Here is a 13,500-nt window from a genome sequence, read left to right as displayed (position 1 = left end):
GTCTGTTACAAAGGGATTTCATTTTTTAAAAGTTATTTGAACTCCTGACTTTTTGTGTGTTCAAAATGCACCATTCAAAGCCACATCATCAATTTTCAATCCTTTCTGACTTCATTTGTTATTTTTCATGCATTTACTAATTATTTTGAGCTATAAGACCCTAAAATTGAAAAGCATTTCAAATGAACTCTGAAAAGGTTGAAAGTTCGCATGGTATCATCATTTCATCCACATAGCATGTGCAAGAAAGTTGAGAGGGTTCCGGCAAAAGGTGGATGCACTTCGTGTACAAAACGGACAATCTCTTTCGAAGTATCAGACTTTCATACGGAAACTCGTCTGTTACAAAGGGATTTCATTTTATTGAACTTATTTGAACTCCAGACTTTTTGTGTGTTCAAAATGAACCATTCAAAGCAGAGACTGATTTTGAATGGTGCATATTCAACACACAAAAAGTCTGTAAAGATCGCCAACCCCAACATAAAAAATGAGCATAGATGCGCCTATAGAGAGAATTCAACCTAAATTCATAATAAATTTCTATGAATTTCAGAGAAATTCACTCTGAATTTAGGTCAAATTCCCTGTATAAGGGCATCTATTTTTATTTTGAGAGGAGCTCAACAAGGCAGAGAGGGACGGGCTTATAAACCGATGTGAGCGCCCTTCGGTTGGCGAGGTGGGACTAAACTCTGACCGCAACGAGGACCAACCCTTTAGTCCCGGTTTGTGGCACAAACCGGGACTAATGGTCATGGGCCAGGGGCGAGTCGCATTGGTCCCGGTTCGTGCGTGGAACCGGGACCAAAAGGTCCAGACGAACCGGGACCAGTGGCCCACGTGGCCCGGCCGGCCCCCTGGGCTCATGAACCGGGACTAATGCACCCCATGGGTCCCGGTTCGTGCAGAACCGGGACTAATGGGCTGGCCAGGCCCGAACGAAAGCCCTATTTTCTACTAGTGTGACTTCCCAAGAGACCCATGCCGGTTTTCTCCGACCTTCTTTACATCCCCACTAGAACTTCCTCAAGGTAGAATTTAGATTTTCGCAAAGCCCTCCTAAAAGTTTAAAGCATCCCGTTGAACATACCGGGATTTTTTTTAGAAAAGGAGGATGACCCCCGGCCTCTGCATCTGGGCGATGCATACGGCCACTTTATTAATTATTCTCACAAGACCTTACAAAGTCATACAACAGTAAGACTAAAGCCGCCGTCTAAGCAACAAACTATCGCTACATCTATCCAGTTGATGAAGGGGCGCAGATAGCCTGGGCCAAATACCAAACAGACATCGCAGCCAAGCCTAACATCTAAGACCTGAGACCCCAACCTAGCCACTTGCCGGGTCTGGGGCACACACTGGTCCGGCGTGCTCTCAGAGGCCGCCGCCGCCAACTGCCACCGCTCCATCTTCAGAACTGTACTGATGCATCAACCTTGCTCGGTCCAGCTATCGTCGACGCCACCACGGCGCCCAACGGCACCTCATCCCTGCGCGCAAACAGCTGAACACGCAGTGGTCGCCATTGATACACCTCAGCGCCATGCTGCCAAGTACCACCAGCCGACACAGCTTGAAGTCCTTGGAGGATCTGTCGTGCGTAGTACCTGCCGACCAGGCATGACAAAGCATAGCACCTGTCGGTCAGGCATGACTTGACATCTCCACCGAAGGTCCGTGCAAGACGAAGCCGCTCCACCTCCTGCCTCTGACTTCCAGCGCTGCTCCACAAATGATGCTCCCAAGAGAGAAACGACACTGCAGTGCCGCCATCGTCCGATCTGGAACACCAGATCCTAGGGTTTCCCCCGGAGCAGCACGAGTGGGTCGACAGTAGTTACACGACGATGCCTTCATCTAGGTAACGGCGTAGAACACCGCTATCGCCTGCGGCCGGCTCGGTTTTCACCGGCAACCATGTCTCCCCAACTCGCAGCTGGGACTAGATGATGGATCTCGAGATCCGATCACCAAGCTTCTGGCCGGCCACCGCCGACGAAGAAGATGACCACCACCACTGGCTACACCGGCCAGAACAGATCTGCTATGGGTGCCGCCAAGCAGTCCACCAGGCCCTCGAGGCCGCCGCCGATCTAAAGCCAGATGACATGCCGCCGAAGACCGCATCGCGCCGCCGCCTGATCTTGGCCAGCCGCCGCAGCCGAGGCCCGTGGCCCGAGGCAGGGCCGACTGCCGCCGCCGTCGAAGCCAATGCCGTCGCTTCTAGATCGGCCGCACCTCGACGCATGTTGGGGCCCCGCCACCCCTGAGACGCGGGAGGGAGGAAGAGCCCCCGCCACAGCCGTCTGCCTCCGGGCGCAAGCCGGCGGCGTCCTCCGGCGGCGGCAGGAGGAGGGGAGGAAGATGGGCTAGGCCCCGGCGGCGGCTAAGGTTGGGGAGCCACCGGAGTCACCCGAGCGGGGGGCGACGCGGGGGCGGCCTGAAGAAAAAAGGATGCCCTACCGGGATTTCTTGAGCAACAGATTTGATCAGAGTATCCTTTCCACCTTATGATAAAAGCTTTCCCATCCAACCTTCTCCCAAATACGATCACTCAAGTACTTGAACATCCCTCCCTTGGACTATCCCACATCAGTAGGCATACCCAGGTACCTGTCATTCAGAGGTACCTGCAAGTGACCTTTAACTGCATCACGAACAATATGAAGACAACCCTTGCTGAAAAGATGGTTGATTACCCCTGTTAATTCTCTGTCATGATGCCCAGCAATAAGATTTCAGTAGGTTTGATACTTCTTTCTGCTCCATTGATGTTTGTCCTGAAAAGAGTAGGCTATCATCCGCGAATAAAAGATGGTTCAACAGCGGAGTCGACGAGGCCACCTTAATTCCACTTAGATGGGATGACCGATTCTGGGATTTTAAGAGGCACGAAAGACCCTATGCTGCAATCAAGGAAAGATATGAAGAGATCGGATCTCCCTGCCGAATGCCACGACTTGGCTGAAATTCATCTAATTTGCTTCCATTAGAAAGAACAGAGAATGAGACTGAGCTCAACATGTGCATAACCATTGAGATCCACTATGCAGCAAAACCCAACGTCTTCATTGTAGCCCTCGGGTAACTCCACTCCACTCTGTTATATGCTTTTATCATGTCCAGTTTAAAAGCTTAGCTGTTGTTTTTGGGCATGTTTCTCTTCATAAAATGCAGGCACTCATAAGCTGATATAAAGTTATTAATCTCCTTGGAACAAAGGCTGGCTGCTCTTCAAATATGATATCAGGTAAGATCAATTTCATACGGTTTATGAGGACCTTTGGCGCAATCTTTATAAAACACATTACATAAACTAATGTGAGAGAGACGGAGGGGTTCGTGACCTTTGGGAATACGTGTCACACTCCATCTCTACTCCGTTTCGGCCGAGTTACCGACTGGATCAACACGCGCTCTAGTTTTTAGGCCACGCCCAACGTTGTATTTCCGAGAATATATCGGAGCCCCAGCCCCAAGAACACGGAGCGCAATGCAATAAACCCCCAAATTCCGCATAACATTCAGATACATACGCCGCCGCCCGTATTTGGGTTTTTGGCCCGTATTTGTTTTTTTTTTCAGATACGACCAGATATTTGCCCCTCGCCCCTCGCGTCACCCCCGCGGACGACCCGGGGGGAAAACCCTAGCCGCCGCCCCTCGAGTCTCCTCCTCCTCTCCCCCTCATCGCCGCCGTCCATAGCACCCCCGGGCGAAGCCTGGCCGGCTGGGCGGCGGCGGGGCTTCTCCCCATCCTCTTCGTCTTGGCTGGCGCGGGACAGCGAGATCTAGAGGAACGCCGGGCGAATGTGGGGTCCGGCGGCGCAACGGGCGGGTCTCCCATCGGCGTCGTGCGCGGCGCGGCGGTGGCGACCAGCATGTCGTGAGGTGGTGGCTGCGTTGGCCTGACCGGTGGTCGCGGGTGCCGCCGGATCCAGATCGGATCCATCTGGATCCTTTCTTCGGACTCCGTCGGCCGCCGCGGGGTGGTGACGGTCGTCACTGGCCACGTCGGATCGTTGGATTCGGCGTCTGGAGATCTACAAGGAGTTCTTCTCGATCCTCCTTTCTGGTGGGTTGAGCCCCATGGCTCTTTCATCTTCGCGGGTTTCGGATCGTGGCTTGCCGGATCCGGAGTACACGGAGGTTTGGTGGCATAGGATGGGGACCGGAGGAATCTTTGGTCGGCGTGTTCGGCCCGGCATCGGCGACGTCACTTGACGCCGTTACCCTTCCTGGAGGCGAAGCCGAGGTCCCCCCTATCCACCCCCGAACCCCTCCCGGACGAAAGTCCAAAATTCAGTCTGGATTGGGCGGCGGCGGCGTCCTGCGCGTCGTATCCTCCATGGAGGCGCCGTCTTGGGAGGAACTGTTGTTCGAGGGAGAGATGTTGTGGATGGTGGGCTCCGAGTAACTCCAGCAGTGGCGATGGTGTGGAGGTTGCCAGGTGGTGCGACGTTGTATCTACCGCGTCATTGACGACGAGTGGTGGCGGCATGGTGCAGCTGCATATCGACGACGGATGCGGCTGGATGGACGAGCGCAGGGTGGTCGAGCTGTCTGGCGCCATGGTGGCGTCGACGGCTGGCTTGGCAAGGTCTGTGCTTCAGTACCTGCTCTGGAGATGGATCGATGGAAGAAGGCGGCGGCGGCCTCGGTGAGTGCGCCGGACCGGCGTGTGACCCAGTCCCGGTATGTGGCTAGGATGAGGCATCCGGCATTAGATGTTAGGATTTGGTGCGATGTCTGTTTGGTATTAGGCTCGGAAATTCGGCACCACTGCATCAAGGGGGTAGAAGTAGCGACAGATGTTGCCTAGATGATGGCTTCGGGCTTACTGATATACTACTTTGTAAGGTCTTTTGTGCTTAATAATTAATAAAGTGGCCGTATGCATCGTCCAGATGCAGAGGCCGGGTGCATCCTCCTTTTTAAAAAAACATCCGCCGCCGCCGCCGCCGTTATCGGGCTGGATCTCCTCCGCTACGGGGCGATGGCAAAGAGGTCCAGGAAGAACAAGGAGCAGCCGGCGCCGGTGGCAGAGAGCCTCCCCGAGGACCTCCTCCTCGAGGTCCTGGCGCGGGTGCCCTACACATCGCTCTGCCGCTTCAAGTGCGTGTCCAAAGCATGGCTCGCCCTCTGCTCCGACCCCGGCCTCCGGAAGAGGTCGCCGCAGGCCCTGTCCGGCTTCTTCTGCTACGCTCGCAGCGACTGGAATAACGAGCTCCGCTTCCGTAACCTGTCGGGCCGAGGCCGGCCCCTCGTCGACCCTGGCCTCCCTTTCCTGCGCGGCGCATGGGACGGGGGCGTCCAGACCGTGGACTGCTGCGGCGGCCTCCTCCTCTGCGAGTGCTGGAAGAGATCGTCTGCGACCAGCTCCGGCGCCGACACAGAGTTCGTTGTGTGCAATCCAGCTACGGAGGAGTGGACTGTCTTGCCTGCTAACGAGGAGCTGCTTCAGGAGAGGAACATCATCCGTCTGGGTTTCGACCCGGCCGCTCCCTCCCGCTTCGCCGTGTTCGTGCTCGTGCGGGGCGACGGGGTCACCAGAGTGGAGATCTTCTCATCGGAAACCGGAAGGTGGACTTCCAAGGAGAGCGAATGGGGCGACCTCACCAGCGTAGTCGATCATGATGGTTCAGTCTCTCTCTTCTTCGGTGGCACGCTGCATCTAACTACCCACGATTCTTCGGTGATCACGGTGGATGCGGAAGGGAGTACTTGGCGGGAAATCCGAATGCCGCTCACCGTAGCAGACACCTCCGATTATGGTTATATTGGGCAATCTCAGGGACGCCTGTATGCAACGCATATGGATTACACTAATGGTAATCGCCAGCTCTCGGTCTGGGTTCTTGAAGATTATGCCAGTGGGCAGTGGACTCTGAAGCATACCGCCAGCATGTCGGACTTGATAGGCCATGATGAGGTGTGTACATTTGTAGCATTCGGTCCGGAATGCAAATCGATCTTTTTCCAAATCAATGGGTTGAATGACAGGCTTGTGTCATACGATGTGGAAAACCGGACATGTCGTGTTGTCTTCTGTTTTGGGAATAGTCATTATGATCTCCGGTGCAAACCTTATATTCCCAGTTACATAGAATGGTTGTCCGATGGTTGTAAAAATTAAGCAGCTCCATGGTCACTCTCACTTCATGAAAGTCATCAGATGTTAAATATATATGGTTCAGATCTTCTACGCAGCTTGGTTTTCTTCTGTACTTTGATGTTCCAGTCCATGCCTTTGTGGCTTTGAACAATGTTGTTTAGAAAGGGTTTGCTACTGTGGTTTGCCTAGTCAGTAGTCACTTCAATTCATTTGCTTTCATGTACTAGTGTGGACTGTGGACTGTGGTCACTTGTGAATCACTCCTGTGGTCGCAGATCCGTGTTTTTGGTAATAAGTTGTCTATGCTTGGGATTATATTTCATTTCTCTTGGCCATGCGATGCGTCTGGAGCCTACACGACGAAATTCACGTACAACCGTTTGAGCACGGGCCTGATCCGTTTCGAGCAGGCCGACTACATTTGGAAATGTTGGGCACCTTTAAAGTGCAAAATCTACATTTGGCTGGCTGTGCAGTAAAGGGTGTGGACATCCGATCGCCGTACATGCCACCGGCTACAGGACCAAACTGCAAGCTCCCACACCTGCCTATAGGAGGAAGATACCGTCGATCACATTTTATTTTCGAACCGTTGCTCCTTTGGCGTATCGTCGATCCTGCCATGAAGGTTAGACATGGGGCGAAGCCCGTGATTCTCAAATATTTGAGAACCTAGAATGCCACCACACCATCACAAATGATAATCCTTTTTCCTCGGGATTTTCATTTCCACAACCACACGTGCGGTAGATTAGGCAGTCCTGCGAGCAAGTCAACGTCCTCCTGCACCAATTTGTCAACATTAATTCCCGACTTCCAAAGCTTTTGGTGTTGGATGATCCAAACTGGAACCCTCCAAAACATCTAACTTGTTGCAACATGGAGTTTCTCAAGATTGCTCTCGTACTGCTAGTTCTTGAAGAACCCAGTTCAACAGCGGGAGGAAAATATATCTTACTACCATATCGAAGATTTCTCATATTGCAACTGAGAAGTTTGGCCACTGAACACCGGCCAGAAAATGTCCATAGGAGTTCCACGTTGGCTGGTGGTATATATGTTCCACATCATCGCGACAAAAATCAAGATGACTGAGTCTGAACATTCAGATCACATCATCACACACGGTTCTCTTTCTCTTTCTTTCTCCCTAGGTGTCATCCAATCTTTTCGTGAGTACCGTGTCAGAGAGAAGAGGTTGCATAGAGAAAGTTGTTACCGTACGTCCGATCGATTGGGGTCTTTCTTCCCAACTATCTTTTGTACTTGTATATACTTGTATGAATCTTAACATTCAGATCACACACGGTTCGCTTTTTCTTTCTCCCTAGGTGCCATATGGCAGGTGAAGCTCTCCATGGAGAAGAGCCACGCATGCATGCATGTGTGGAGCTGCTTTGTGCGTCCACAATCTGCTCAAAAGAACTGGGCTTTGGTATCGTGGCAGGATCGTAGTACAGTATGCTGACCTTTACAGAGAATCAGAGAATAATAAGGCGGTGGTGGTGATCTCTCACGTGAAGTTTCCCCTCCGGGGAAGACAAACCGAGCTGAAAGTGTAGCACAGGTCAAAGGGAGAGACACATTTCTCCCTGGCAACCACTGATAAAATATTACTGTAAAGGGTAGGACAATCTAGCTAGCTGGGTAGTAACATGCACGACAGATTCGAAAGCAAATTAAAGCGCCGGTCGCGGGGGCTATAGAAAGCCCGGCCACTGGCCAAGCATGAAGCATCCCCATTCCTTTTCCTTTCCGTAGCTTTCTTCTTTGCCGCTTTGCGTGCCTCCCTCCCTCTCTCTCGTCCGCAGCAGCTGGGACGACGGGGACGATGAGGTCGTCGGCGGTGGCGATGGCGGCGCGGAAGCAGCAGCTGCTGCCATGCTTGGCCCTGCTGCTTCTTGCGGGCGCGGCGTCCGGCCAGGCCCAGAAGTACAACGCGGTGTTCAACTTCGGCGACTCCGTCACTGACACGGGCAATGCGCATGAAGGGTTTTAGTGAAACTTGGAGGAACCAAGTAGATAACCAAGTCCAGAAAAGTAGTGTTGGAATTAAGGTGAACGATGACATCGGTCACTATTTCCAGACACATAAGGGGTTGCGACAAGGGGATTCCATGTCTCCTCTTCTGTTCAATATTGTGGCAGATATGCTGGCCGTCATGATTGGCAGGGCCAAGCAGCATGGCCATGTAGAGCGTCTAGTTCCTCATCTAGTCGATGGAGGGGTATCCATTAATGACACTATTCTATTCATGGAACATGACATGGCTAAGGTACATAATATGAAACTTATCTTGTGTCTTTTTGAACAATTGTCTGGATTAAAAATTAATTTTCATATGAGCGAGGTGTTCTGCTTTGGGAAGGCCAAAGACGAGGAACACAATTACAGACAATTGTTCGGATGTGAATCAGGTGCTTTACCATTCAGTTACTTGGGTATACCGATCCATCACCGTAAGCTTTCCAATAAAGAATGGAAATGTATTGAAGAACGAATTGAAAAAAAACTTAGCTGCTGGAAGGGCAAGCTTATGTCATATGGAGGTCGGCTAGTCCTGATTAACTCAGTATTGACTAGTATGCCAATGTTTCTACTTTCGTTCTTCGAAATTCCGAAAGGAGTTCGCAAGCGACTTGATTTCTTTAGATCCTGCTTCTTTTGGCAGTCTGACGAGGCCAAGAGGAAATACCGTCTCGCGCGATGGGATATCCTTTGCCGACCTAAAGACCAAGGGGGTCTCGGTATTGAGACCTTAGAAATCAAGAACAAATGTCTTATGAGCAAATGGCTATACAGATTAGAGAATGAGCCGGAGGGTATGTGGTCTCAACTCTTGCGCAATAAGTATCTGCACTCGAAAACACTAGCCCAGGTTACCATGAGACCGACTGACTCGCCGTTCTGGAAGGGACTTATGCGAACGAAGGACCTGTTCTTTCGTAGGGTCAAATTCTTGGTTGGCAATGGAATGTCAACAAGATTTTGGGAGGATACGTGGTTAGGAGAGACGCCCCTGGCCATCCAATATCCTACACTCTATAATATTGTGCAACGTAAGGAGGATTACATAGGCACCGTCCTTCAAACAATTCCCTTGAACATCCAGTTCAGACATGTGTTAGTTGGTGAGAGATGGACCGCCTGGATGCAACTGGTTCGGAGATTGATAGAAGTTCAACTCTCCGACCAGCCGGATTCAATACAATGGAAGTTAACTACGAATGGGATGTTTACGGTGAAATCTTTCTATATGGATCTGATTAACTCTGGCTCCCTCTCAAGGTCGTTGCACATTTGGAAAGTTAAGATTCCTTTGCGTATTAAAATCTTCATGTGGTTTGTCCACAAGCAAGTGATACTCACAAAGGACAACTTAATTAAGAGGTGATGGGTAGGCTGTTCGCGGTGCTGTTTTTGTGATCATGATGAAACAATACAACACTTATTTCTTGAATGCCCACTTGCGAAGTTACTTTGGAGAATGATTCATATAGCTTTCAATATTAATCCTCCAGTTGATATTGCGTCTTTGTTTGGGACGTGGTTAGCTGGGGTTGAATAGATTACTGCGGCTCGTATTCGGATTGGAATATGTGCGCTATTATGGGCTATATGGAACTGCAGGAATGCTATGATTTTTAACAGACAACACACTTTAACTTTTTTGCAGGTTATCTTCAGAGATACAGCTTGGATCCGTACGTGGTCCTTACTCACTCCTATGGACTCCAGGGACCCTTTGCTTACTGGGTGCAACCAATGGGAGATGGTAGCTCGGGTTATCTTCAACCGGTTCGGATGGTGCTCGCATAACAGGATAGGTGTCTAGGGAGCTTATCCTTTTTTATTTTCACCGTACCGGTTGTCCTAGTTCGCATGTAATTTTCCTTTTTTTTTACTTTGTTCTGCTCCGTTTTGTGAGCTGTAAGACCTTTTTGACGATTCTGGATTGTTAATAAGATGGCCGCATGCATCATCATGATGCAGAGGCCGGGGGCATGCCTACATTTCCAAAAAAATAACTGACACGGGCAACCTCTGCACGAGCGGGAAGCCGACGGCGATCACCTTCACGCAGCCCCCCTCGGCGAGACCTACTTCGGCACCCCCACCTGCCGGTGCTCCAACGGCCGCGTCATCGTCGACTTCCTCAGTAAGTTCTGTGCTCCACGGTCCACACACACACACTCCATCTTGTTGATACTGTTCTTGCTTGACGTACGTACGAGGACGCATTGCAGGCACCAAGTTTGGGGTGCCTTTCCTGCCACCGTCCAAGGCGAACAGCACGGACTTCAAGCAGGGCGCGAACATGGCCATCACCGGGGCGCCGGCCATGGACGCGCCCTTCTTCCGCGGCCTCGGCCTGTCGGACAAGATCTGGAACAACGGGCCCATCAGCCTGCAAATCCAGTGGTTCCAACAGATCACGGCCACCGTGTGCGGCGGCGGCGCCGCCTGCAAGCGGTACCTGCGGGACTCGCTAGTGGTGTTCGGCGAGTTCGGTGGGAACGACTACAACGCGATGTTGTTCGGCAACTACAGCGCGGACCAGTCTAGCAGGTACACGACCAAGATCGTCAACACCATCATCAGGGGCGTGGAGAAGGTGGTGGGCATGGGGGCCAGGGACGTGGTGGTGCCCGGGGTGCTCCCCATCGGCTGCTTCCCCATCTACCTCACCGTCTATGGCACCAACAACAGCGCCAACTACAACGCCCTCGGCTGCCTCCGCAAGTTCAACACTAGTAGAAAACAGGGCTTTGGTTCGGGCCTGGCCAGCCCATTAGTCCCGGTTCAGTCACGAACCGGGACCTATGGGAGCATACGTCCCGGTTAGTGAGCCCAAGGGGCCAGCCGGGGCCTCGTCGGCATTGGTCCCGGTTCGTCTGGACCCATTTGTCCCGGTTCCTAGCAAGAACCAGGACCAATGGGCCTCGCTCCTGGCCCACATACATTTGTCTCGGTTCGTGGCTCGAACCGGGACAGAAGGTGATCGATCCAGAAATCATACCAAGGCTAAGGAGTGATGTGGCGCAATGTCTTGTCAGTTTCGAGCTGGTGTTCCCACCATCCTTCTTCAATATCATGATGCACGTCCTAGTTCATCTAGTCGACGAGATTGTCATTCTGGGCCCTGTATTTCTACACAATATGTTCCCCTTTGAGAGGTTCATAGGAGTCCTAAAGAAATATGTCCGTAACCGCGCTAGGCCAGAAGGAAGCATCTCCATGGGCCATCATACAGAGGATGTCAATGGATTTTGTGTTGACTTCATTCCTGGCCTTAATAAGATTGGTCTCCCTAAATCGTGGTATGAGGGGAGACTGACTGGAAAAGGCACGTTTGGAGAGGACTCAATAATATGCAGGGACGGGCATTCTTGGTCTGAAGCACACTAAACAGTTCTACAGAACTCTACCTTGGTGACTGATACGTCTCCAACGTATATATAATTTTTTATTGTTCCATGCTATATTATATTCTGTTTTGGATGTTTAAGGGCTTTATTATACACTTTTGTATTATTTTTGGGACTAACCAATTAACCGGAGGCCCAGCCCAAATTGCTGTTTTTTTGCCTATTTCAGAGTTTCGCAGAAAAAGAATATCAAACGGAGTCCAAACGGAATGAAACCTTCGGGAACGTGATTTTTGGAACGAACGTGATCCAGAGGACTTGGACGCTACGTCAAGAAAGCAACCAGGAGGGCACGAGGTAGGGGGGCGCGCCATCCACCCTCATGGGGCCCACGTTGCTCCACCGACGTACTTCTTCCTCCTATATATACCTGCGTACCCCCAAACCAACAGAGGCATCCACGAAAACTTAATTCCACCGCCGCAACCTTCTGTACCCGTGAGATCCCATCTTGGGGCCTTTTCCGGCGTCCTACCGGAGGGGGCATTGGTCACGGCGGGCTCCTACATCAACACCATAGCCCCTCCGATGATGTGTGTGTAGTTTACCTCAGACCTTCGGGTCCATAGTTATTAGCTAGATGGCTTCTTCTCTCTCTTTGGATCTCAATACAAAGTTCTTCACGATTCTCGTGGAGATCTATTCGATGTAATCTTCTTTTGCTGTGTGTTTGTTGAGACCGATGAATTGTGGGTTTACGATAAGTTTATCTATGAACAATATTTGAATCTTCTCTGAATTCTTTTATGTATGATTGGTTATCTTTGCAAGTCTCTTCGAATTATCAGTTTGGTTTGGCCTACTCGATTAATCTTTCTTGCAATGGGAGAAGTGCTTAGCTTTGGGTTCAATCTTGCGGTGTCCTTTCCCAGTGACAGCAGGGGCAGCAAGGCACGTATTGTATTGTTGCCATCGAGGATAACAAGATGGGGTTTATATCATATTGCATGAGTTTATCCCTCTACATCATGTCATCTTACTTAAAGCGTTACTCTGTTCTTATGAACTTAATACTCTAGATGCATACTGGATAGCGGTAGATGTGTGGAGTAATAGTAGTAGATGCAGGCAGGAGTCGGTCTACTTGTCACGGACATGATGCCTATATACATGATCATACCTAGATATTCTCATAACTATGCTCAATTCTATCAATTGCTCAACAGTAATTTGTTCACCCACCGTAATACTTATGCTCTTGAGAGAAGCCACTAGTGAAACCTATGGCCCCCGGGTCTATTTTCCATCATATTAATCTTCCAACACTTAGCTATTTTTATTGCCTTTTATTTTACTTTGCATCTTTATTATAAAAATACCAAAAATATTATCTTATCATATCTATCAGATCTCACTTTCATAAGTGACCGTGAAGGGATTGACAACCCCTTTATTGCGTTGGTTGCGAGGTTTTTATTTGTTTGTGTAGGTGCGAGGGACTTGGGCGTGGCCTCCTACTGGATTGATAGCTTGGTTCTCAAAAACTGAGGGAAATACTTACGCTACTTTGCTGCATCACCTTTTCCTCTTCAAGGGAAAACCAACGCAGTGCTCAAGAGGTAGAAGTGACCCCGTATATCGATGAACACAAGAACAGTCTGCGCTCCAAACACCCGGAGCAGTGTGACGACTGGATTACATGTGAACACATCAGGACTTTCGGCGGTTGGTTGGAAACACGTCTCAGAGGTGATAACACTGTTGTGATGAGCTGTACTCGTTGTCCAGGGGACCATCTTCGACTGTATTGACTTACAAAGGATATGAGATAAATGGGAATACATTTTACACGATCGCCCAAGATCAAAAGAGCATCAACCAAAACAGCGGTGTCCGCTTTGATGCAGCAACCAAGAGGGGAAAGGACACATATTATGGTTACATAGTGGACATACGGGAACTTGACTATGGACATGATTTTAAGGTCCCTTTGTTTAAGTGCAAATGGG

General features: G+C 50.5%; 1 pseudogene; it reads left to right on the top strand.

Moving 5' to 3' along the window:
- The first annotated feature begins 5,002 nt into the window (after positions 1 to 5,002).
- The window catches only part of LOC123160727 (sinapine esterase-like), a 53,799-nt pseudogene continuing 45,301 nt past the window's right edge, over positions 5,003 to 13,500 (top strand).

This window comes from Triticum aestivum, chromosome 1D, assembly GCF_018294505.1.
Source record: "Triticum aestivum cultivar Chinese Spring chromosome 1D, IWGSC CS RefSeq v2.1, whole genome shotgun sequence".
Classification (NCBI taxonomy): Eukaryota; Viridiplantae; Streptophyta; class Magnoliopsida; order Poales; family Poaceae; genus Triticum; species Triticum aestivum.
The sequence above is the reverse complement of the archived record's forward strand: the minus strand, read 5'-3'. Positions and strand labels throughout refer to the sequence as shown.